General features: G+C 42.6%; 1 protein-coding gene and 1 long non-coding RNA gene across 4 annotated transcripts in view; one reads left to right on the plus strand and one right to left on the minus strand.

Moving 5' to 3' along the window:
- Window positions 1-816, minus strand: part of LOC138800991 (caspase-8-like) — a 33,854-nt gene extending 33,038 nt beyond the window's left edge. The window contains exon 1 of one of the 3 annotated variants that reach the window (XM_069983330.1): window positions 647-816. The gene's annotated coding sequence lies outside the window, so the exon portion shown is untranslated. Of the gene's footprint in view, window positions 1-529; window positions 580-642 lie in introns of those variants that run through there. The other 2 variants (XM_069983331.1, XM_069983332.1) reach the window with 2 other exon arrangements.
- The window catches only part of LOC138800995 (uncharacterized), an 89,377-nt gene that overhangs the window by 51,157 nt on the left and 10,494 nt on the right, over window positions 1-27,726 (plus strand). The gene's annotated exons all lie outside the window — the stretch shown is intronic.

Here is a 27,726-nt window from a genome sequence, read left to right on the forward strand (position 1 = left end):
TCGTGTGAAAGAGTCTTTAGTGGTAGAACAACCCCAGACATTGTCTGGCACTATTTATAGGGACACAGTGGATTTCACTACTTATTGGTATATTCTGGTTGGCACTATTCTTGGGGACACTACAAATGGCACTATTGATGGACACTCCAGCTGGCACTATTTCTGGAGGACAATGGCTGCCACTATATAATGGTACACTGGCTGACACTAATTCTGAGGACAATGGCTGCCACTACTGATGGGGACACTGGTTGGCACTATAATGGGGGCACTTTAGCTGGTATTATGCCTGGAGGCCAATACATGGCACTATTTATTGGTACACTAAGGTTACCACTATATTTTGGGACACTGGCTGACACTAACTCTGAGGACAATGGCTGCCACTACTGATGGGGCACTGGCACTATTTATTGGGGCACTGGGTCACAGCAGGTGTCCCTGACATAAGGGCACTGGTATAGTCACTGTTGGGGTGTCACTCTTGTTTGGGTCGGTATATTGATAACCGCCGGTTATAGAAAGTCACCGGGAGCAGTGGCTGTCACCGGGAGCAGTGGCTGTCACCGGGAGCACTGGCTGTCACTATACACTCAGGCTCTTCCGTGTTGGCGGGCACGCGGCGGCCGCTCACTCACTTACCTACCAAAGTGAATAAAACTGCTCAGAAAGTCCCGGTCCAGCGCAGCCAGGAACCCTACTCCTCTCCGCCGCCCATTAAGCTATTCCGGCTTCACGGTAAAGTGTGGAAAGTCCGCGGAGTGAGAGGCGGAGCCGTCCCGTGTGCGCTGTCCCGTGTGCGCTGTGGCGTGTGCGCTGGCCTCCTCTGTCACTTCCTACAACCAAACCGAAACCAGAAGGAGCTGCAGCTGAGGGCGGCCGAGAGGAGGGTCTCCTCATGTCACTACAGGACGGGGGCACCGGGCACCAGGCATATCACTACAGAGAGGAGGGGGATCCACCAGGCATATCACTACAGAGAGGAGGGGGATCCACCAGGCATATCACTACAGAGAGGAGAGGGATCCACCAGGCATATCACTACAGAGAGGAGAGGGATCCACCAGGCATATCACTACAGAGAGGAGGGGGATCCACCAGGCATATCACTACAGAGAGGAGAGGGATCCACCAGGCATATCACTACAGAGAGGAGGGGGATCCACCAGGCATATCACTACAGAGAGGAGGGGGATCCACCAGGCATATCACTACAGAGAGGAGAGGGATCCACCAGGCATATCACTACAGAGAGGAGGGGGATCCACCAGGCATATCACTACAGAGAGGAGAGGGATCCACCAGGCATATCACTACAGAGAGGAGGGGGATCCACCAGGCATATCACTACAGAGAGGAGGGGGTCCACCAGGCATATCACTACAGAGAGGAGGGGGATCCACCAGGCATATCACTACAGAGAGGAGGGGGATCCACCAGGCATATCACTACAGAGAGGAGGGGGATCCACCAGGCATATCACTACAGAGAGGAGAGGGATCCACCAGGCATATCACTACAGAGAGGAGGGGGATCCACCAGGCATATCACTACAGAGAGGAGGGGGATCCACCAGGCATATCACTACAGAGAGGAGGGGGATCCACCAGGCATATCACTACAGAGAGGAGGGGGATCCACCAGGCATATCACTACAGAGAGGAGGGGGATCCACCAGGCATATCACTACAGAGAGGAGGGGGATCCACCAGGCATATCACTACAGAGAGGAGAGGGATCCACCAGGCAGGGCCGATTCTAGCTTTTTTGAACTGACAAATCTCAATTTTTTTTTTTATTATTTTGAGGCAATTCTCGATTTAAATCTCGATTTTCTATTTTTATGTTAAATAAGCAGAAAAAATACACCAAGACACAGATGAAGCAGAACTAGCAGCTGTACTTGAATGAGCTGAAAAATTGCATTTTAGCATTATATCCCTGTTCCCCCACATTCCCCCTACAAGATTATCATGCCCCCTGCCCTCCTCACATTCCCTGTGCATAGTGCCCCTCACATTCCCTGTAATATTACCATGCCCATAGTGCCCCTCACATTCCCTGTAATATTACCATGCCCATAGTGCCCCTCACATTCCCTGTAATATCACCATGCCCATAGTGCCCCTCACATTCCCTGTAATATTACCATGCCCATAGTGCCCCTCACATTCCCTGTAATATCACCATGCCCATAGTGCCCCTCACATTCCCTGTAATATCACCATGCCCATAGTGCCCCTCACATTCCCCATACAAGAACTCCAGCACTCCCAGTCCCCCCATTCAACATGATTAATGCCTCAGCTGAGTATCCTATCCTGTGACCTGACAGCAGTCTAAACTGCAGGGACCTCAGAGCAATAGTCAGGGAGAGAAGATCCAGGACAGGCACAGTGCAGCATCGCAGTGTGTATGGGACAGCACTATAGATAACCTCTGACCTCAGGAGCCGGAGAAGAGCCATAAAACGGGCTGCCCTGTTAACTCTTTCAGTACTGCAGAATGTAGAGTATTACTGTGCATCACTTACATTCTGCAATACAGAAAGAGTTAACAGCAGAGCAGAACATTACTTTTATGCCTCTTCTCCTGCTCTTGCACTATGCTGAGGTCAGCTCGGAGGTCAGCTGCAGAGAAGACATAATTTAGCGTCCCCGCTGCTGTTAACTTTTTTTTTTCTACAGTGTGTAAGTGATGCAGAGTATAATAACTCTGCATTATTGAAAGGGTTAACAGCAGGAGACACTATATCTATGTCTTATGTGATGTGAATACCTGTGAATACGAGGCTTCCAGTGTCTCTGCAGCGCTTCTCATGAGGCAACTGACAGGAAACACGGCCGGGCACTGAGCCGTAACTAGTTGTAATGATAAGGACACAGGACGCTGATGCCGCCCCCCTCAAGGGCTGTGTTATCTGCCGCCTGAGGCGAACACTTCACCTCGCCTCATGGCAGATACGGGCCTGCCACCAGGCATATCACTACAGAGAGGAGGGGGATCCACCAGGCATATCACTACAGAGAGGAGGGGGATCCACCAGGCATATCACTACAGAGAGGAGGGGGATCCACCAGGCATATCACTACAGAGAGGAGGGGGATCCACCAGGCATATCACTACAGAGGGGGGAGTTCACAGGTCACATCACTACAGAGAGGGGGGAGTTCACAGGTGACATCACTACAGAGAGGAGGGGAGTTCACAGGTCACATCACTACAGAGAGGAGGGGAGTTCACAGGTCACATCACTACAGAGAGGAGGGGAGTTCACAGGTCATATGACTACAGGTTGTGAGAAGAGGGTCCACCGGGCACCAGGCTTATCACTATAGAGAGGAGGGGGGTCCAACGGACATATCACTACAGGAGCAGAGTGTAAATGTGTGTATATTATTATTTTTTGCATGCATAATTTTTTTTAATATTGTGTTCTTATGGGGCGACATTATTTATAGCATACGGCCCCTGTAATATTCTGATGCGGCCCGCAGTACCTAAGAAAGTAAAGTTAGTTGTGATGCGTACAATGTACACATTACCACTTACTACTGTACAGGAGCAGTGAGTCCACAGGTAAATCCCTCCTCCTGTACGTACATTTTGTGCCGTACTATGTAATGTAAATACAGAAGCACAGACTCCCTGGTCCTGTACAGCAGGGCAGCATACATTTTCTCCTGTGGAATATTTTATGGTAGCAATAGCCAACATGCACATACTCGGCCATATGCAGACAACATCCAAACAAGCCTTTATCAAGCACAGTGCTTGACATAGTGATAGCCTTTTTTGGTTGTATAAGCCGTAATGTGTTGCTGCAATAAATTTCATGTTGTCTGCATATGGCCAAGTATCTGTGTGTTGACTACCACTACCATATTGGAGCAGTAACATCAGGGGGTTAACTACAATACTGAGGATATCATGGGGTTAAAGGGGTTGTCCAGCGAAAATCTTTTTCTTTCAAATCAACTGATATCATAAAGTTATATAGATTTGTAATTTATTTCTATTAAAAAATCTCGTCTTCCCATACTTATTAGCTAATAAATGTCCTGCAGAAAATGTTGTTTTATTATCAGTCTGACACAGTGCTCTCTGCTGACATCTCTGGCCGAGGCAGGAACTGTGTCAGTCTTCTATGAATCCCCACAGAAAACCTCTCCTGCTCTGGACAATTCCTGTCTCGGGGAGGGCTGGCTACTACATAAGAGACTATGGGGGAGGGCTGGCTACTATGTAAAACTATTAGGGAGAGCTGGCCTTTATATAAGAGACTATGGGGGAGGGCTGGCTACTATATAAGACTATTAGGGAGAGCTGGCCTCTTTATAAGAGACTATTGGGGAGGGCTGGCTACTATATGGGGCACTACTGGGAGGGCTGGCTACTATATGGTTACTATGTGGGGCACCAATGGTAGGGCTAGCTACTATGTGGGGCAATATTGGGAGGGATGGTTAGTATGTGGAACACTATTAGAGGGATTGGCTACTGCATAGGGCACAGTTATGGGATTAGCTACTGCTTCAGGGAAATAATGGGTAACTACCATTGAGGTTGGGGTTTAACCATGTCATAGCAATTTATCATATCTTTAATCATAGGGCACAGTGCTGGGAGATACACACCAATGACAGTGTCAGGATCGCCGCATGCACTCAAGGTTGGCCCGCGACTTTGTTTAATTTTTTTAATTTTGTCCCACTATGTATTTGAGTTTGACACCCCAAGCTCAGCCAATCAGGGCTGAGCAAGCTGGAAGCCATGTGATGCGCTCCAGCCAATGAAAAGGCTGCTGGTGCGCATGTGCACCAGCAGCCGTTTCATCTCCCATTCACTGCTGTAGAAGACAGCGAAAAGGAAGGAGACCAGGACCACCCCCTGCTGTAAGGACATTGACCCAAGATGGCACTCGGGAGAAGAGGACTGGTCGACAGTGTTTTGGTATGTATACTTTATTTAACTTCCTGGAGGGGAGGGGGGGTGGGGGGAAAGCCCTAAGGCTATGTGGAAATCATAGATATAGTCATTGGCTGTATCCATGTTTTCCAGACAACCTTAGAGCTTTATCCAAGTTCAGCAGCCCGACTCGAACCCCGAACCCAGTTCGCTCATCTCTAATGATGTCACACTTAGCAGGGATAGCCTCATATTAGCAGCTATCATTGCTATTACCACCTGTATATTTCATCATATGAAGGAACAAGACAACATTTTAATATAATACATAGACATTTTATAAATTTTTCAAATGCTAAACTTTATAGAATATAGTCCCCATAATTTGATCAGTGTTAGAACCAAGATTGGGGCCCATAAACAATGAACTGATTCAACTGCTGTCACTATTACACCCTATACTGTTTCTTCCTATAAAGCATATATATATACATATATAAAAATATAAAGGAGAAAAAATATTCAACAAAGAACTATCTCACAGGCTTTGTAGAAAAGGGTCACCTAATGTTCATAAATGTGAATTTATCAATTCCTTATTTGCCTGTGCTTTGTGCAAAAATTGTCAAAAATAAAAATCAGCTGCTTGCTCTTCTGCATCATTTTTTAAAAAAATTGGATGAATGAGAAACACATGAGTAATAGAAAGATATGAAAGTGCGGGGTAAGGCCTCATCCAAACATAAACATTTTTCTGTCTAAGGGTAGCTTCACACGTACCGTATTGCTGCGTTTTTGCTGCGTTTTTTACATGCGCGTTTTGATTTTCACATGATTTTCATGTGAAAATCAAAACGCGCATGTAAAAAACGCAGCGTTAAGAACGCAGCGATTCGGTACGTGTGAAGGCACCCTAAATCAGGATTTATTCACAATAGTTCCAAAGGACACAAAAAATCTTTATCTTGGTCTCTGCCTGGCAGAGTTGATTAAACATAACATAACTTAGTCCAAAATATCACATAGCCTTTCTATAGAACAATTACACAACACAAAGCTATACTCTTAAAATTAAAGTTTTTAATGACATGATTAAAAAAATCATAGTCAAAATTATAGTGCAGAAAGGATTCAGTAATTAACCCCTTAAGGACCGGGGCAATTTAGATTTTTGCTTTTTAGTTTTTTCCTCCTTGTGCATAAAAGGCCATAGCAGTTGCATTTTTTCACCTAGAAACCCACATGAGCCCTTATTTTTTGCGCCACTAATTGTACTTTGCAATGACAGGCTGAATTTTTGCATAAAGTACACTGCAAAAGCAGGAAAAAATTCAATGTGTGGTGAAATTGAAAAAAAAAAAAAACATTTTGTGTTTTTAATGGATATGTGTTTTTACGCTGTTTGCCCTGGGGTAAAACTGACTTGTTATATATGTTCCACAAGTCATTATGATTAAAACGATATATAACATGTATAACTTTTCTTTTATCTGATGGCCTGTAAAAAATTAAAACCATTGTTTACAAATATACGTTCCTTAAAATCGCTCCATTCCCAGGCTTATAACGCTTTTAATAGTTCGGGCGATTACGCACGCGGCCATACCAAACATGTTTGTTTATTTATTTACTTTTATTAATAACCTGAGAAAAGGGGGGTGATTCAGACTTTTATTAGGGGAGGGGGCTTTTTATTATTAACAACACTTTTTTTTTTTACTTTACACTTATACTAGAAGCCCCCCTAGGGGACTTCTAGTATAAGTGCTTTGATCTCTCATAGAGATCTCTGCAGCATAGATATGCTGCAGAGATCCATGAGATAGGCACTCGTTTACTTCCGGCTGCTGCCGGGGACGGCGCCATCTTGGAGCGGTCCCCGGCCGTCTTCAGTAACGGAGATCGCTCCTCCGGGACAACGTCCCGGAGGAGTGATCTCCCCACTAGACAATAGGGATGACGCTGCAAACGGTAATCGGATGCAGCTGTCAACTCTGCCCGCGGTCATTAAGGGGTTAATGGCAGCCAGAATCCACAGTGTTAAAGTCACATAATCACATAGACAGGTATTTGTAAGCATCTAAATCATATACATATGCACATGCAGTCAGGGGCGGATTAACTTTACCATAGGCCCCGGGCTGTTCACCAAGCCTGGGCCCCCCACTCCACTGTAACTATGGTAACACTAGCGTGGTGATAGGAGTACAGGATAGATAATGTCATGATGTCCTGATTTGTGCAAAACTGCGGTAAAAAAAGCAGCAATTTTTTCTTGTAAGCCATGGCAGAAGTGTAGCCAGGAAACAACACTCCACTGAAAGTATAAGTCTTTTTGGGTGGCCATGGGCCCCCCAGGAGCTCAGGGCCCCGAGCTACCGCCTGAAACGGACCTGTTATAATCCGCTACTGCATGCAGTGTATCCACATGGCCTCCCAGGTTACTACGCACAAATTTGCATGACCTGAACACTGTCTACCAAAATCATGAGAAAAGCGCTTACCCATAGTGGTATCTGGCATCTATAACCCTGACGCACGTTTCGCGTTAGGTTGCTTTCTCAAGGATCCTGATTTATGGACAGAAAAAGAACCCATTGATTTCAGTGTGGTCATCCACACATCTGTTTTTAATAGTGATGACCGAATAGTATTCAATTGAATAGCTATTCGATTGAATACTACACTACTCAAGCTATTTGTTTTCGCTCGAATATTTGAACAAAAACACTGTAAAAATTTGATTCCAGACAATAAACATGCAGGAAGGAAGGACAGGCACTAGGAATAGGCAGGACTTTAAAAAAAAAACTCTAACTGTGATTGGCTGGCTAAACCATGTCACCTCCTGAGTATTCGAAATAGGTGATTTCAGATTCGTGTCACTTGCTGGTTGGAGCTAGAGAGGGGCAGGCTGTATACCAGGGAAAATTTGCTTTTAGGTGAAGTTAGGTAAGAAGGGACCCTTAAAACCCCTTCTTAGGGCTAAAAGTAGGGAGAGATTCATCAAAGGGTGTACAATTTAGACTGGTGCAAACTGGGCCCAGCAACTAATCACAGCTCCTCTATCATGTTACCAAAGCTAAAAGAGGAGCTGTGATTGGTTGCTGGGGACAGTTTGCACCAGTCTAAATTTTACACCCTTTGATAAAGCTCCAGTGTGTTCAGGTACCTATTAGACAAAGCGATTTTTAACGTTTACCGATAAACTATTGCAAACAAGATTGGTTATCGTTCACCATATTACACAGAACTATAGTCATTAGTTCCGATCGTTATTGCGAATGTTACTATGATCGTTTACTCCATCTGATCCCAGCAAAACAATGAACAATGTGCAATTACACTGAATGAGTAGTGAACAAATGTGGAACATGAGCCAACGAATGTGAAATTACAGCGAACGATTTGCGAACAATAGTTAGCAAACGATAATCGTCTAGTCTAATAGAGCCCTTGGGTAGGAAGGGACCCCCAAAAGTTAGATGCACCCAGGCATGCTTCCGCTGGTGTCCCATATGCATTCCAGAGGTGTTGGCATCATTTCCTGAGGTGTCATTGTGGACTTGGTGACCTCCTAGTGGTCGAATATTGATTTCAAAGTCCTGAGTATTTTTCTCCCATAGACTATAATGGGATTCGATATTCAATTGAATATTAGGGGCTATTCGAATCGAATTCCAAATTTTCAAATATTTCACTATTCGCTCAACTGTAGTTTTTAACTATCTGTTCCACAAAAAAAGTAGAACCTGCAATTATACAATCCTTTTTTTTTGGAACTGAAACTACTATAGAAGTCAATGGGTCCATTTTTTAATGGTGTCATGGGGATGCACCATGTGTGTGCAGTCTTTTTTTTAACTGAAGCATTTCATAGCAAGCCCTAGGCAAGCTTAACCCTGTGGCACTTTGTTTACCCACCTATGTATTTTTTGTGGATCCACAAAATCAGATGCTAAACTGACGCATCACTGATGGTTTCTCTAAGACATCACTGATCCAAATATCTGAGGTCCCAGAAGAAAGACCAACAAAACAATAATCACTGAGCTCAGGGAGATCAGTAAAAAAAAATTCAATGGAGTACTCATGGAGTCTCTACTGATTGCACCCTATAAAATTTCAATATGCAGAGAAAGCGTCTGTGGAGCCTCGGTTACGAGTCTCAAAACAAGGGAATAGCAAGATATCCCTCAAGAGAAGGAAGCCTGCTGCCAAGGGCTGCCTCCCAGTGGGGAGAACACCAAACCACCCTAATACATAGCCCCTTAAGCCCCACTCTGTTGCGAGTATTGGGACATAAACAGAGAAATACCAGGTGGCCCCTTTTAAGCCAAAGATTTTAACTCAAAAGAGTCCAATAAAAAAAATCAGCTCTGTCTTAGTTCATTCACATGGAAGATGAGTGATCATGCTTATGGCCAGTTCCTGATGTTGATGGAGATACGTGAATGCAATGGGGTTTATAAGTTGGGAAAAGAGGAACTGTGTGACTTAATGCTTTAGTCACAACCACCAGAATAGGCAAGGCCAGTCTAAGGTAAGCCGACCCAAGAACCCTTAACCCCTTAAAGACAGAGCCAATTTCGATTTCACATTTTTCCACCTAGAAACCCACATGAGCCCTTATTTTTTGCGCCACTAATTGTACTTTGCAATGACAGGCTGAATTTTTGCATAAAGTACACAGCAAAACCAGAAAAAAAATAAATGTGTGGTGAAATTGAAAAAAAAAAACGCATTTTGTTTATTTGGGGGATATGTGTTTTTACGCCATTCGCCCTGGGGTAAAACTGACTTGTTATCCATGTTCCTCAAGCCGTTACGATTACAACGATATGTAACATGTATAACTTTTATTGTATCTGATGGCCTGTAAAAAATTCAAACCATTGTCAACAAATATATGTCACTTAAAACCGCTGCATTCCCAGGCTTATAGCACTTTTATCCTTTGGTCTATGGGGCTGAGTGAGGTGTCATTTTTTGCGCCATGATGTGTTCTTTCTATCGGTACCTTGATTGCGCATATACGACTTTTTGATCGCTTTTTATTACAATTTTTCTGGATTTGATGCGACCAAAAATGCGCAATTTTGCACTTTGGGATTTTTTGGCGCTGACGCCGTTTACCGTGCAAGATCAGGAATGTGATTAATTAATAGTTCTGGCGATTACGCACGCGGCGATAGCAAACATGTTTATTTATTTATTTGTTTACTTTTATTTATAACCTGGGAAAAGGGGAGTGATTCAGACTTTTATTAGGGGAGGGGGCTTTATATTGACAACAACACTTTTTTTATTTTTTTTACACATATACTAGAAGCCCCCCTGGGGGACTTCTAGTATATACACTTTGATCTCTCATTGAGATCTTTGCTGTATAGATATACAGCAAAGATCAATGAAATCGGCACTCGTTTGCTTTCGGCTGCTGCAGCCGATAACAAACGAGTGCCGAGCCGGGGGCGGCACCATCTTGGAGCAGTCCCCGGCCGGCATCAGTCACGGAGATCGCTCCTCTGGGACAACGTCCCGGGGGAGCGATCTCCGCCATTAGACACCAGGGAAGTGCTGCATCCGGTAATCGGATGCAGCTGTCATGTCTGATTACTGTAATACCTGCGGTCCCGGGCTACAAGCGGCACCCAGGACCACCACGGTTCAGGGCGGGGTCGCCGCGCGGCCCGGCTCTGAACACCCTTACCGGCAATAGGGCGTAAATATACACCCTATGTCGTTAAGGGGTTAAAGGGGTACTCCAGGTAGAGTTTTAAAAAAATGAAAATCTGTAGAAGCATAACGCATTACTTACATATTTATCCCAGTTTTGAAACTACCCAAATCAATTTGCTTTGGGGGGTTTTGTTCTGTATTGTGTTTCTGTACTTCCTAGTTGAGCAGTTCCCAGAATGTAGTACTGGTTCCAGAATGAAATGCTTTCCTTCAGCTGTTCATCACAGTCCACAGTCCTTCCTGCCCTTGCTTCTGGCCGGTAAGAGAATCATCGGTCATCGGTGACCCGGAAAGCAATGGCGATTGGTGCTGTCCGGGACAGCACCAATCGCCATTAATGTCCCCAACAAAGATGGCGCCGGTGCCACCCCCACGATCACCGTGATAGGCCGGCCAGTACCGGCCGGCCCATCACGGTGATCTAACGGTTAAAAAGTGTCCGGGCGGGTTCTGCACCCCTCAGCTAGGTAGCTGAGGGGTGCAGAACAGGTGTGTGTGGTGCAGGTGTACCATACTCACCTGATCCTGGCCTCCGGAACGAAGATTCGCGGTCCCGCGCGTCCTCTTCTCCTCGTCGCCGTCACTTCCGGGTTCGTTCGGTCTTCGTCAGGAATCTTCGGCTCTTCGTGCTTTTCCGTCGCCCCCATCTTCGGCCATCTCCGCCAGCTCCATTCTACTGCCCCCTAGCGGCTGATCAGTGTATATTATACACTGATCATTTGCTTTGGGGTAAAAAGATTTTATTTTTTTTTCCAATTTTTTTTTTTTCTTTTTATTCGCCCTAACGTCGCTGAGTGCTGATCAGCATCGCACGTAAGTGCGCCGCTGATCAGCAACTCCTCCTGTTTGGCGTTTTTTCCCCCCTATATCCCACCGCCACTGTCTGCTGATAAGTGCCGCACTGTCAAAAAAACTGTAAAAAAACACTACATTACACCACACTACACGAAATAAAGTTTTACACTACACCACTACACATTTACATACCCCATATACCAATCCCCGTATAAAGATGGCCCCCAGGGTGTTTTCGGCGTCGGACGCATACGATATTATTGCCTCCGACACTGAAACAGCCAGTGAGGATGAATGGGGGATCCTTCTTTCCTCCATTCATCCTCATCCTCCTCATCATCCAGTGACGTGTCTGGGGGTAGCGTAGCGTACGCTGCCCCCCAGACACGTCTTTTCCGCCAGTACCGCCCCAATAAGAGATGACGGTATGGCGTGAAATTCTCCAAACTCTGTAAGTGTACCTCAGGGTACACTTACAGATTTAGGGTAGGTGCACACTGCGGAATGGCGAAGGATAACCCTTTGTGCATTCCGCAGCTGGCACCTGCCAGCGGACTGATGTAGGCGTGCGTCTCCGCCCGTGTCATAGACTCTATCCTATGCATGGGCGGATTCCATCGTCCGTCCAAAGAATGAACACATTGGACGGAGAGCGGAATCCGCCCGTGCATAGAATGGAGTGTGACACGGACGGAGACGGGCGCCCGCATCAGTCCGCCGGTGTGTGCCAGCTGCGGAATGCGTGAAGGGTTATCTGTCGCGATTCCGCAGTGTGCACGTACCCTAAGGCTGGGTTCACACTATGTATATTTGAGGCTGTATTTGGTCCTCATGTCAGGTCCTCATAGCAACCAAAAACCAGGAGTGGATTGAAAACACAGAAAGGCTCTGTCCACACAATGTTGAAATTGAGTGGATGGCCGCTATATAACGGTAAATAACTTCCATTATTTCAATACAACAGCCATTGTTTTAAAATAACAGCAAATATTTGCCATTAAATGGCGGCCATCCACTCAATTACAACATTATGTGAACAGAGCCTTTCTGTGTTTTCAATCCACTCCTTGTTTTGGTTGCTATACAGCCTCAAATATACGTAGTGTGAACATAGCCTAAGTTAGAGTGTATGAAGGAAGGGATGCCTGGCACATAATGTCCACATGTGGGGTATTTTCGTACTCAGGGGAAATTACTCTACATGTTTTGTGTTCATTTTCTTTTTTACCCTCTTGTGGAAATGGGGAAAAATCAAGGCTAGACCAACATTTAGAGTAAAAAATGCTTAATTTTTACACTAAATCATTGATCTTGTCTTCATTTTTTCATTTTCACAAGGGGTTAAAAGATAAAAAAAAAAACACAAAATGTGTAGAGCAATTTCCCCTGAGTACAAAAATACCCCACATGTGGACATAAAGCGCCATGCGGGTGCAGGGTAAGCCTCCAAAGGGAAGGAGCACCATTTGGGTTTTGGAGGCTGGATTTGGAATGGAATGGATTTCGAGGGCCATGTTGCATTTAAAAGGCCCCTGTGTTGCCAAGACAGTTGAAACCCCCCACAAGTGACCCCATTATGGAAACTACACCCCTCAAGGAATGTAACAAGGGGTGTAGTGAGCATATGGACCCCACCGGTGACGGGCACAAATGTGGAACAATGTGGCGTGAAAATGAAATATTACATTTTTTACACTATAATGTTGGTTTAGCCTTAAATTTTTCATTTTCACAAGGGGTTAAAAGAGAAAAAAAACACACAAAATGTGTAGAGCAATTTCCCCCGAGTCCGTAAATACCCCACATGTGGACATAAAGCGCCATGTGGGCGCAGGGCAAGCCTCCAAAGGGAAGGAGCGCCATTTGGATTTTGGAGACTGGATTCGGCCAGAAAGGATGATGAACGCCATGTCGCATTTACAGAGCCCTCGTGCTGCCAAAACAATGGAAACCCCCCACAAGTGACCCCATTTTGGAAACTACACCCCTCAAGGAATCTAACAAGGGGTGCAGTGAGGATATGGACCCCTTGATGACGGGCACATTTGTGCCGTGAAAGTGAAAAAATGAAAAATTTCCCTTTCACGTAACATTGTTCCACATTTGTGCCTCTCACCAATGGGGTCCATATGCTCACTGCACCCCTTGTTAGATTCCTTGAGGGGTGTAGTTTCCAGAATGGGGTCACTTGTGGGGGGTTTCAAGTGTCTTGGCAGCACGAGGGCTCTGTAAATGCGACATGGCCCTTGAAATCCATTCCAGTGAAATCCAGCTTCCAAAATCCAAATGGCGCTCCTTCCCTTTGGAGGCTCGTCCTGTGCCCGCTTGGCACTTTATGTCCACATGTGGGGTATTTCTGTACTCGGGAGAAACTGCGCTACACACTTTGTGGTTTTTTTCCTTTTATGAAATGAAAAATTGAAGGCTAGAACGTTTTAGTGTAAAAAATAAATTTTTCTTTTTTCACGCCACATTGTTCTGAAAATCTGTGAAGCACCTGTGGGGTCCAGATGCTCACCGCACCCCTTGTTACATTGCTTGAGGGGTGTAGTTTTCTAAATTGTGTCCCTTTAGGGGTGTTTTTTATGTTTTGGAACCCCAAAGCCTCTGCCAACCTGAAGTGGTCCAGTCAAAAATGACCAAATACTGTATAACGGAGGTGTTGAAATTCACTAGGCGCTCCTTTATATCTGAGGCTTGTTGTTGCATCAAACAATGCAATAGGGCCACATATGGGGTATTTCTATAAACTGCAGAAACAGGGCAATCAATATTGGGGTGCATTTCTCTGGTAGTAGGTTTATAATTATGAAAAATATTGGATTACAATAAAATCTCTGCACAGAAAATTTAAATTTTCAAATTTCTTGCACACTTAACTTTTATTTCTGTGACTCTCCTAAAGGGTTAAAAAACTTTTTGGATGTGCTTTTACAGAGTTTGGGGGGTGCAGTTTCTGAAATGGGGTGCTTTGTGGGGCTTTCTAACATGCAGTCCCCTCAAATACACTTTTAAACCTGAACAGGTCCCTAAAAATAACTGATTTTGAAATTTTACGGAAAATTTGGAAAATTGCTGCTAATGTTTTAAGCTTTCTATTGTCTAAAAAAATGAAATATAGTTTAATAAAAGCTACCAACATAAAGTAGACATGTTGCTAATGCTATTAATTATATATAATCTATGTGGCATAACCATTTTCTGTATAAGCAGAAAAGTTTCAAAGTTGGAAAAATGCATTTTTTCTAAATTTTTCACGTTATTTAGTTTTTTTTCATAAAGATTCGTTATAAGTATCGACTCCATGGAAAAATAAGTAAAAGGTGACCCCAGGAAAAGGATGAGTGGACTCACTGACGAAGGTGGTCATGGTCAAATTTCATACAGCTTTGATAGTAGACTACTGTACATGCAATCATCAAGGCACAGAAAGCTTGACAATGAAATAGCATTATATGTGAAACAGAAAATAGAGGGCACTCACCAAATACCTTGAAGTGACGATTTACTAAGAAACGTGTGAAATGCAATCCATCAGGAAGGAGCATAGGCAAGGACACAGGTAGCAGCTGTTTCGCACACACGCGCTTCCTCAGACTCTAGAGGACTGTATCATTAGTTAAAGAGTAAGGATAGTGCCAGTAGCATTGCTGTGATTGCACTTTTCACAACCAAACTAAACTGTTGTGTTTTAGCAGTGGAAAAGAAAGGTCAATATATGACATGCATTGGTTTTTCTTCAGCTGCGGCAATAGGTTACCTGTTCTGGTGACACCGGACCCTGGCAGCCAACCCTAAGATGGAGGCGTATTTTCTGTCCTACTGACACCAGACTCTGCCAGCCAACCACAAAATGGAGGCCCATTTCCTTGACTAATCCCTGTGACATTTTGACCAAGCAGCCTATCAACATAAGAGACAATAACATGAAGCTCTGGCACTCACTGTTTCTAATAGAGATTTAAACCAGGGTCTCCTGTTAGCTGGCACCCCTTATTGTCTTCTCTAGCTTTTCTGCTGCTCTTCCATTTTACTGTATGTGAACTGATTTTGTTCCTGTACCTGCTTATTTGATTGTGCTTTTGTCTGTATGCTACCTCCTGGTTCTGACCCAACGTATTTTAAGTGTCACTGTATTTATAGCTTTCATAATGTAAATGAACAGGTGACATGAAATAACTTAGGTTTGTAATATACATGTATTATTTTCATAATCATGCTGTAAAACAAAGCTATACTTACTTGAAATCCAAGTCCAGTCTCCTAAAGGCAGAATGTGTCCATCAATTACATGACTGCCTTTTCTGTGAGCGTGCAGATGACCTAGACTTTCTGCGTTTGGTCTCTTTTTTTCAACCAGCACAAGACCAAAAACTGCCTTCAGGAGACTGGACCTTAATTTCTGGTAAGTATAGCTTCGTTTTACAGCATGATAAGTTAAAAAAAAAATTTCCCATAGAAAACCTCTCCTACTCTGGACAGTTCCTGTCTTGGCCAGAGATGTCAGAAGAGAGCACTGTGTCAGACTGAAAACAAAACGTTTCCTGCAAGACATATAGTAGCTAATAAATATGGGAAGACTTCAGATTTTTTAATAGAAGTAAATTACAAATCTATATACATTTTTGACACCAGGTTGATTTGAAAGAAAAAGATTTTCGCTAGATAACCCCTTTAACATATATGTTTTATGGGGGGAAAAATTGGATGCAAAAACAAATGCAATTGTGTGCAATGTGTTTGGATCCATTTTTTCATTGACTTCTATTTAAAAAAAAGAAAAAAAAAGCCTTTTTTTCCTTTATTTTAGCGTACATAAAAACGCGTTTGACAATGTTTATATGTTAAAAGTAACCATTTAAAAATGAATACGTTAAACGAACAGCAAAAACGCAGTGAGAACCTACCCTTACTAGAAAACTGTAGTCGAGGATTAAATATTAAAGGGGTATTCCAAGAAAATAAACCTTTCCCCTATCCACAGAATAGGGAAAATATAGGAGGTCAAGGGGTGTGTGTGTTAACCTCTGAACCCCTTGCCAATCTCCGTATCGCCCCTGGCTTCTGTATTATGAATAGAGCCATGGATGCGACACGTGACCCGCCTTCTCTATTCATTCCTATGGAGCGATAGAAAGAGCCGAGTACAGCTCTCTTCCAGCATACTCGGCTCGGCTCTTTCTGTTGGCTCCATAGGAATGAATAGAGCTGCGGGTCATGCGCCATACACACAGCTCTATTCATAACACAGAAACTGGGGCCATATGAAATTGACTGTGCAGACAATGCAGACAAGTACAGCTGTGGCCATACTTTACATTGTCTCCTATGGTTAATTGGAACATATTCCAATTAGGAAGAAGTGATGTTCATCCGGCCAGTACTGCAATATCGGCTGGGGTGATTTTCACAGACAACGGCTGTTCTGTAAAATGACCGTGGCCTAAAAGTGTAAAAACAATGACACATTTTTTAATACATTTTATTAAAAATCAGAATACAGTTAATAACACACATATTTGGTATTCCTGTTGTCATAACAATATATCGAGAATGTAATTTATGGTGATCGGTAAACAATGTATATAAAAACAGTGCAGGGTGCTTTTTTTGTCATTTGTCTTTTTTTTTTGTGAGTCTAGCCCAGGGCCGGCGTCAGCACCAGGCATACTCAGGCATTTCTTCCCCTCTCCCTCCCCTCTCAATGCGCTCACACACTGACACACATCATTACCTGAGGCTGTGGGGGGAGGGGGGATGAGCCGGGCGCAGGGATGAGGGGGGCGCTGGTGAGCCACTTAAGTCATTTTGTGGCTCCTCCAGGCCTCAGTCTCTCAGCGTCGGACCAGAGGAGAGGGGGGCGGGGCTCACTGCACGGCAGCCTGTAGAGGCCAAACAGCAGGTCAGGGCCCAGAAGCCTCCCCACAGTGCTGCCTGTGCTGTGCTTCCCTGCCCCCTCCTGTATTCCTGGGTCTCCTGACCCCTCCACAGCGGCCCAGGCAGAGGGAGAAGATGTAACAGTGCAGTGTCCCAGAACATGCAGACTACTACTCCTATTATGCTCATTTCTATTGCTATGTCAATGCCTGTTCTGGTAATTGTTTGCACTGCAACTGCTGCTAGTATTCCCCTGGTATTCTCTGGTTATGTGTATTCTCATGTGTATTCTCATATATTCCTGTGTATTATTACATTGTACAGTGGTATGCAAGGCTGCTGATCACGTGACTGTGCCAGTGCCCTGTAACCATGGTTCCTCCAATGGCCGACTAGCTCTGGCCAGGGGCAACCATGTGACCTCCCACTTCCTCCTAACAAGTGAGTTTTTCCCCCTGCTTCCAAGCAAGGAGGGTGTGTGTCGTCTCTCTCCTACCTCACAGGAGTTGGACATATCGCAGGTCCCACTTCACCACTAGAAGTGTGGATCAGGTGCTCTGCTGTATTCAAGTCTTCGGCTGTATCTGCCTGCTCAAGTGTCCGGAGTTCCTTCTCTCATCTGGGTGTCATTCCATTGTTTCTCATCCTCGTTTCAAATATTCACAGCAAGTATTATTCTCAAGCTAATCCACCCAGCAATGCTACTTTCTCTCATACTCCTACTCCCATCATCCGGCACGTATTCTCACAGCCTATGCAGCACCACTCCTGCTTTATTTGTCAAAGCCTGCTATATACCCGGTTGCAACCGGACAGAACTGTTGCTACTAGTTACCTCATCTATAATAAAACCGCTGTTACTGAACCCTGGCATTGGTGTCCACTAACTGGTGCCCTGACTAGGTGCAGCGAGGAATCGCATGCCCATCATCACCCGCAGATTCCACAGACCAGCCCTACAGCTGTGCCGCCCTCAGGCCTATACCGTGACAAGTATACACCCTGCAGCTGCCCCGGTTATTGCCCGCTCATAACAACAGCACTGCGGAAGTGGCCCCCAGGGGCCAGGGCATCGCAACAGGACTGACAGATACAGAGGTGAGTGTATGTGTGACTGAGTATGCATGCATATGTGTGCAAGTCTGTATGCAGGTGTTGTGTGTGTGTGTAAGTCTGTATGCTAGTGTTGTGTGTGTAAGTCTATGCAGGTGTTGTGTATGAGTATCTGTCTATGTGTGCTGGGAGTAGGAAGGTAGGGTCACCTGTGACATATCTGCTGCAGTGGATTTATTGCAGATTTTCCCCTTTACTTTCCATGTGGGAGTCACAATAGGCAATAAATCCACTGTTGTATTGCTATTTTTTTCTGTTAAAATGTTTTCCGGGACTCCGTAGGGCAGCATCCAACTTCTGTACCCACATATCTACCTCTCCATTTAGTGTAGGTAATCAGCAGTGTATTATAATAAGTATATAATACACTGCTGATCACCTACACAGAATGGAGATATATATATATATATATATATATATATATATATATATATATATATATATACACACTCATACAGGGGGGGGGGGATAATAAGTATATAATACACTGCTGTATACCTACACAGAATGGAGAGACATATACTTATTATCCCCCTCCTGTATGAGTGTGTATATATCTCTCCATTCTGTGTAGGTATACAGCAGTGTATTATATACTTATTATCCTCCTCCTGTATGAGTGCGTGTGTGTGTGTGTGTGTGTGTGTGTGTGTATATATCTCCATTCTGTGTAGGTATACAGCAGTGTATTATATACTTATTATCCCCCTCCTGTATGAGTGTGTGTGTGTGTATATATATATATATATATATATATATCTCCATTCTGTGTAGGTATACAGCAGTGTATTATATACTTATTATCCTCCTGTATGAGTGTATATATCTCTCCATTCTGTGTAGGTATACAGCAGTGTATTATATACTTATTATCCCCCTCCTGTATGAGTGTGTGTGTGTGTGTGTGTATATATATCTCCATTCTGTGTAGGTATACAGCAGTGTATTATATACTTATTATCCTCCTGTATGAGTGTATATATCTCTCAATTCTGTGTAGGTATACAGCCAGTAGTGGATTATAATAGGGGCGTTTTGGGCGGCAGCCGGGGCCCTGAGCTCCTGGGGGGCCCATGACCACCCAAAAAGACTTATACTTTCAATGGTGTACTGTCTCCTGGCTACACTTCTGCCATGATTTGCAAAAAATCACTGTTTTTTTTATGGCAATTTTGCACAAATCAGGACATAATGACATTATCTGTCCTGTACTATGAACGCCAGGCTAGTGCTTCCATAGTTACAGTGGGGTGGGGGGGCCCAGGCTTGGTGAACAGCCCGGGGCCTATGGTAAAGTTAATCCGCCCTTGTATACAGCAGTGTATTATATACATATTATCCTCCTCCTGTATAAGTGTGTATATATCTCTCAATTCTGTGTAGGTATACAGCAGTGTATTATATACTTATTATCCTCCTGTATGTATGTGTGTGTGTGTGTGTGTGTGTGTGTGTGTGTATCTCTCCATTCTGTGTAGGTATACAGCAGTGTATTATATACTTATTATCCTCCTCCTGTATGAGTCTGTATATAATACACGGCTGTATACCTACACAGAATGGAGATATATATACACACTCATACAGGGGGATAATAAGTATATAATACACAGCTGTATACCTACACAGAATGGAGAGATATATACACACACACACATACAGGAGGATAATAAGTATATAATACACAGTTGTATACCTACACAGAATGCAGAGATAGAGACCCTCTAACAGTGATGCCACATGATTTACTATACAAAGGGGCCCGCTGAGGCTCTGTCGCCCAAGGGCCCTCCAAAACCTGGAGCCGGCCCTGGTCTAGCCTTTCTGTGCAAATTCTGCAACAATAATGGTATCGTTGTGACCCTGGGGGTTTCTAGGTGTGGGAGGATACCTGTTAGTCACGGTGGCCAAAAGTGGTATGCCCACCCCCGGGGACACTGACACTAGGCTTTGTAAAGACAACTCCAAAAAAGTCCTGCCACATACGTCTTACAGTGCAACATATAAATCAAGAAACAACAAAAGAGATTGCACAAATCGAATAGAAAAATATAACAAAAATCTTTCTTACATGAGTGTATCATTAATAATACTATTATCGGTATAATTTAAATGTATGATTGTTATTGTAACCTGTACCTTTAGGTTCTTTGGAGTAGACGGGGATGAAGTATATGAGATTTATTCACCAAATGGCTATGGACTTTACCCAAATTTCTGGGATGCCATTGTATATTCCCTATGATGTGGACCCTTTGAGGGCTGATGATCGATTTCCACTATGAATAACTATAATGATATGGCCACTATTTTTAACATGACAGTGATTTAATATGTATATTGATATTATGCAATTTATATGAATTACACTTCACAGTTTTCTTTGCACTTTTTAGTTTTTTTTACCCTCGTTCACCTCACACACGTGCGCACTACTCACTCACTCACTTTTTTTTACACTGCAAGCTTTATTGATTTATCTAGTATGTCACTTATATTTATATAAACTGCTGATTATGCAGCAATGTATTTTTTCACCGCTCATTGATTATATATATTATTTGTTTTGTATAAATGTTCTTCTTATTATCACTATGGTTTAGTGTATATTATTATTAGGGTTATTTATGTATTTATAACTTTGGAATCATGTAATCAAAATTGCACGTCTGCACTTTATTATTGTATGGTATTAATGTCATTAGGGAATAATTTACTTCACCGATTATTATGTGGAATCATAGACACTGATTATACTAGACATTGAATCTCTGGGTATTATGCATGAATATTGATGAATTGCATCTTTAAGCTAGACCGTAGGGGCATTGGAATGATAGTATGTGATAGGGCTGTGACTAACCAGGCGTGTCTTGAGTGACGTGCATGTAGGCGGCTCTCACCATACGTCAGTACGTGTGATGTCGGCGCGCAGTTGAGACGCACAGAAGGCCATCTTAGATACGCCATTACAGGCCGCACATGGTGGTTGCGTCACGATGCTGTGACGTCGCGACGCTCCTACGTATGTAACAATGCGATAATATAGCGGAGACAGCCCCTAGATACGTCATATCCCCCTCTCCTCCTCTTTTAATCCCATCAGCAATTGGGAGAATAATCTCCTCCCTGCTGGGAACAGTCGCCATCTTGGCACGCCAGATTCACAAGCCTAAGCACAGCCAGTGTAAGTAATTCAAGTTACTCTGAACTAATTTTGGGTGTATACCAACAATGCATCTGTGTTCCTTATGTGTGTGTGTATATATATCTGTGGTAAATGAATTAAGTCCATTAGCTCCTGACGAAGTGAGCAAAACGTACGTCGGGCTTTTGTGCCAGGCGGGTGGTAGGATCTCAGTATGGTATTTTTCTGTGTTCACTGAGTTACTTGTATTATGGATGTAATGTATTGATTTTACTGCTTGGTTTTTTACCAATATTTTCATTGGGATTAGCCTGTGGAGGGGTTGCATACAGCCCCCCTCTTCTTTAATGTGATTTTTGTAGCCAATGATTTTTCCAGTCACCTCCCTGGGTTTGTGTATTCGGCTTAGAGCTTCCATACCATTAGGTACCACTAGATGGTGCTGTTGTAACAATAATTACCTCACCCACTAAATCCAATTGGGTTTTCACGGACACGTACCACGCTGATATCTTCCTCCCCGCCTGGTTTTGACCTCTGTGTTTTATCCCATACTATACTCTGTGTAATTTTATCAATTTATAATTTCTAATAAAGATTTTTGTTATATTTCTCTATTCGATTTGTGCAATCTCTTTTGTTGTTTTTAGGCTTTGTAAAGGTAGAACACGCGTAGGTGCAGAGTAATCACAGTCCAAATTCTTAAACAGGTTAAACAGTTTACTGAACAAATCTTTAGTGCAATACACAAAATAGTGCTTTTGGCAGTAAGGTGCAAACATATAACTTATAAACAAATAACAATATTACCGAACTAAAATACTTTCTTTTTTTTATAATTTTTTTTATTGTTTATTACATTTTTTTCAACATAAAGACAAGGTTATATAACAGTAGAAAAAAAGGCCCAATAAATGCGTCCAACAAAGATACATAGACCTCATTCTCTAAAATATATAATTGTACAAAATTAAGGTTAGCCTAGAGTGTATGCACAACAAAACAAAAAAGAATGAGAGAATGGAAAAGTTGGAGGAGTATATCATAGAAACCCAAAAAATAAAATTTCAATGGAATATTTATGATTACTCTGTGAACCAGGTATATTAACCCCTTAAGGTCTGAGTCAATTTTCATTTTTGCACTTTCGTTTTTTCCTCCTCGTGGTTTAAAAGGCCATAGCACTTGTATTTTTTCACCTACAGACCCACATGAGCCCTTATTTCTTGCACCACTAATTGTACTTTGCAGTGACTTAGTTTTTGCATAAAATATGCTGCAAAACCAGAAAAAAATTATATGTGTGGGGAAATTGGAAATAAAACGCAATTTTTTGTTTTTATTTAGGGGGTTTTTGTGTTTTATATATGTTCTTTAAGTCTGTACGATTACAATAATATGAAACTTGCATAACTTTCATTTTATTTGACAGTTTTTATATAATGTAAATCTTTTTAAAAAACGAAATGTTCCTTAAAATTGCTCTATGACCATGTTTGCGTTGATGCGACTTTTTGATCATTTATCACTAATAAGTGAGATCAGCAATGTGATGATTTAATAGTTCGGGCGATTAAGCACGCAGAAAAATATGTTTTTATTTATTAAATGGGAAAAGGGTGATGATTCAAACTTTTATTAAGGAAGGAAATTTTTTATTAACAAAAACACTTTTTTTTAACATACACATTGATTAGAAGTCCCTTGGGGGATCTCAGCGGTTCAGAGTGGGGTCACGGGAAATTGCGGCTTTTTTTTAATCAATTGTTTATTTATTGGTGTTTCAAAAATAACATAACAAGAATGTATATAGATACAAGAAAACATCAGAGCAATAGCAAGCCTTAGGCTGCGTTCACACTACGTGTATTTCAGTCAGTATATGTATATTTCAGTCAGTATTGCAACCAAAACCAGGAGTGGATTAAAAACACAGAAAGGCTCTGTTCACACAATGTTGAAATTGAGTGGATGGCCGCCATATAATGGCAAATATTTGCTGTTATTTTAGAACAACGGCTGTTATATTGAAATAATGGCAGTTATTTACTGTTATATGGCGGCCATCCACTCAATTTCAACATTGTGTGAACAGATCCTTTCTGTGTTTTTAATCCACTCCTGGTTTTGGTTGCAATATGCGGACCACAATACTGACTGAAATATACGTAGTGTGAACCCATTAGATTGTTAGATCAGACAGTCCTCAAGAAATTCAATGGCCTAGATTACCAAAGTGTGTAAAACTTTCTACAGCAACCAATTACAGCTCATTTTCTGCTCTGGTAAAATAAAATCTGAGCTGTGATTGGTTGCTGTTTGAAGTTTACACCACCTTTTCAGTTTCTGTTTTACACACTAAGATGGGAATTCCCATTCAAGGACGAACTATGAAAAATGATACTGTTTGGGGATTTATCATTCTCAGTGCCAGTGCAAATATTTTTGAGCATAATGGGAGTTTGCACAACATTTTTTGTACAGAAATATTACACTATTAGGGCCAGTTCACACTGTGGAAACACGACGCAATTCCTCCGCCGTGGAATCCCGCCATGCTCAGTGCCCTGCTTTGAGCGAATGGGAGAGCGCGCGCTTGTCCACTTCCTCTCCACTCAAAGAATGAACATGTTCATTCTTTGAGCGGAGAGGAGAGGAAGCGAACGATTACTCAAAGCAGGACACTGAGCGCGGCGGGATTCCGAGACGGAATTGTGAACTGGCCCTTATGCCACTATATGCTGGTGCAGGAAATGGTAAATCCCCCTATTGTGTAATGCCTATTGGCCTGAACTGGCAATGCTTGACATTAGGCTTCGAAGAGCAAGAATGGGAAAATAGCAGTCGACCATAATCCTCCTTAGGTTATGTTCACACTGAGTAAATAAGGCAGAATTCCGCTGGGAAAACTCTCTGCTGCGGAATCCCGCCTGCCTCAGTATCAGACGTCATCTCTATGGGAGGGCTGAAGCGCCTCCGCTCAAAGAATTTACATAGAGATGCCACCTGACACTGAGGCAGGCGGGAATTTGTGGTGGAGGGTTCTGCCATGGAATTCCACCATAGGAGGCATAGTGCAGTTACAGTTTCACCTGGATCTATAGACTGTCAGAGGATGAAAAAAAGAAGGCCTCTGTCCCAGGCGAAATAGCTTTACTAATTGTAACCGGATGGGTTTATTTCAGAAAATTAAAGTGTCTTATTGATGTAATGAGAAGGAATGTATTATTTTAATGTCTTGTGTTTGTGTGTGTTTCTGTATATAATATATATATATATATATATATATATATATATATATATATATATATATATAAAAATAAGGTATGTGTAGACGGCACCGTGCGGCAATAAGCTCTAGTGGGTGCACAGCCTTCCGGAGTCAGACCCAGGCTCCACAAAGATCCAAAATAAAGCGATAAGGCGGCACTCCAGGAATAGTGAATAATAAAGTGAATTTTTTCACCCATAATGTGCGGTACAACGTTTCAGTTTCTCGATGAAACCTTATTCAAGCAACACATACGTATGTGTTGCTTGAAAAAGGTTTCATCGAGAAACTGAAACGCTGTACCGCACATTATGGGTGAATAAATTCACTTTATTACTCACTATTCCTGGAGTCCCGCCTTATCGCTTTATTATATATATATATATATATATATATATATATATATATATATAACTGTCATTGTATGGCTATGTGTGTAAAAGTCATTGTCGTTGTGTGTATGTATACTGTAACTGTCACACCTATGTCAACTGTCCAGCCATATACCTCCCCATTAGTGTAAACATTGGAGGATACAGTTGTTTGATAATGTTGTTGTCAGACCTTGTAGCTGTAATTGTGAAACCGTGTACCCATTGTGCTTACAAATATGCACAAGGTCTGGGAAACTTCCTTTCATGGTCATCAGTGGTCTACATGGACATATGTAGAAGCACATCACCCCCCCACCCAAACTTACTATAAAGGTCTGGGGTATGTAGCTTCTAGTCAGCCTCAGCTGGGACCATGGAAGGAAGGTGCCCAGAACCCTGGTGGTCATCGAGGTAGATGGGGTATATTAGTGTATAATATACAATGGGGCTGCCCATTTCATTGTGGATGGAACAGCTATGCTTTTATACCATCTGTAACTGAAGCTAAGTATAATTCTGTGTAATAAATCCCTTATTTTTCTATAATTCTGTGTGGTTATAGCTTTCTGCAACTATTATCAAAAGTAACCGATTACACTAATATATGCATACTTGTAGGACTCGTCAAGTTAAACATTTTTGCAAATACATTCATTTAGCAAACCTGCCTAATTCTCTGCTATGGCTGCTTAATCTTCCCATTGCTGACAACTCGTTGTCTAGCCAACCACCACTCTGCTCTAAAAGGAGAGGTCTGGCTGATGTATATGCAGGTATAGAGTAGATGTATAGTGACATGGTATATATCGTGTTTAATATGTATACTATAGGTATATATTAGAGATGAGCGAACCTCGAGTCCATCCGAACCCGAACTTTCGGCATTTGATTAGCGGTGGCTGCTGAAGTTGGATAAAGCCCTAAGGCTATGTGGAAAACATGGATATACTCATTGGCTGTATCCATGTTTTCCAGAGAACCTTAGAGCTTTATCCAACTTCAGCAGCCCCCGCTAATCAAATCACGAACAATCGGGTTCGGATGGACTCGAGCATGCTCGAGGTTCGCTCATCTCTAGTATATATATATATACACACCAGCCAGACCACTGATTTTAGAGAGGTGGTCAGTAGCCTAGACATGTTGTCAACAAGAGGAAGGATATACATCAAATCAACTGGTGGTAGAAAGTGCCAGAGATCTGTAATTTACTTCTGTTTAAAAATCTCCAGTCTTCCAGTACTTATGAGCTGCTGGATGTTCTGTAGGCAGGGAGTGGTGCATTCTTTCCATTCTGACACAGGTCTTTCTGCTGCCACCTCTGTCCATGACAGGAACTGTCCAAAGCAGCAGCAAATCCCCATAGAAAACATCTTCTGCTCTCCTGCCCTTTCTGGCACCAGATGATTTTAAAGAAAACATTTTTCGCTGGAATACCCCTTTAACACTGAAATTGCAACAAAAAGTAGTAGGTGTCCCTAAGGTCTGCAAATTATCAAATTTTTAAACAGATAGGGGGAGATTTATCAAACTGGTGTAAAGTTGAATTGTCTTAGTTGCCCCTAGCAACCAATCAGATTCCACCTTTCATTTTTTAAAGAATCTGTGAGGAATAAAAGGTGGAATCTGATTGGTTGCTAGGGGCAACTAAGACAATTCTATTTTACACCAGTTTGATAAATCTCCCCCATAGTTCCAATTTATGGCATGCAAGAGGGAATTCAATGGTAAAATTATCCAGCTATGTAAAACTTTGAAAATCGGATCAAGTCATCACAGTACGATTGTGCAACGGCTCCTCTTGGTTGACACGGCACTTACCACAACTAGAATCCTTAAACTGAGACACTTGGGGCACATTTATCATTGTGTTTGTTTAAAATTTTAAGCAACAATTATTGAGGCGTTTGTGCTTTTTTTCAGCAGTTTATGCTGGCTGCGCCATTTTTTCTCTTGGAGGGGAGTGGTGGGGGTGTGGTTTAAGTTTTTTTGCCAGATTTATCATGTGCAATTTTTTTTTTTGCTTTTTGCAAAAAATTGTGCAGCAGTACTCCATTCAGACCCTGGCGTACTTTTTTGGCCAAGTTGGTAGGCCTAAGAAAAGATTTATCATGGCCCATGTGCCTAATGATAAATTTTGGACATGGATCAAAGATTTTTGCCCAGCACGTGAAAAATGCAGAAGCGCACAAATTATTGGGCTAATGGTAAATGTCCCCCTTGGTTTATTACTCCGATACATGTGCCTAGGCCAAGGTGTCAGCAAAGTTAAATGTTGCATGCCCCAGTGGTTGGAAGACCAATGACAGCAAGACAAATCTCTGCGCAGATCGTCAGATTAGAAAAATGTGGCATGGTAATCTATGCTATACTGCAAGCAAAATTGGACACTACATACCAAGCTATGTGTCTACACAAACCATCTGAAAGGGCATGGACAACATTGGGCTACAAGCCAAACATCCAGCTACAGGTGTTTCATTGACCTCAAGCCACCA

Source organism: Dendropsophus ebraccatus, chromosome 9, assembly GCF_027789765.1.
Source record: "Dendropsophus ebraccatus isolate aDenEbr1 chromosome 9, aDenEbr1.pat, whole genome shotgun sequence".
Taxonomy (NCBI): domain Eukaryota; kingdom Metazoa; phylum Chordata; class Amphibia; order Anura; family Hylidae; genus Dendropsophus; species Dendropsophus ebraccatus.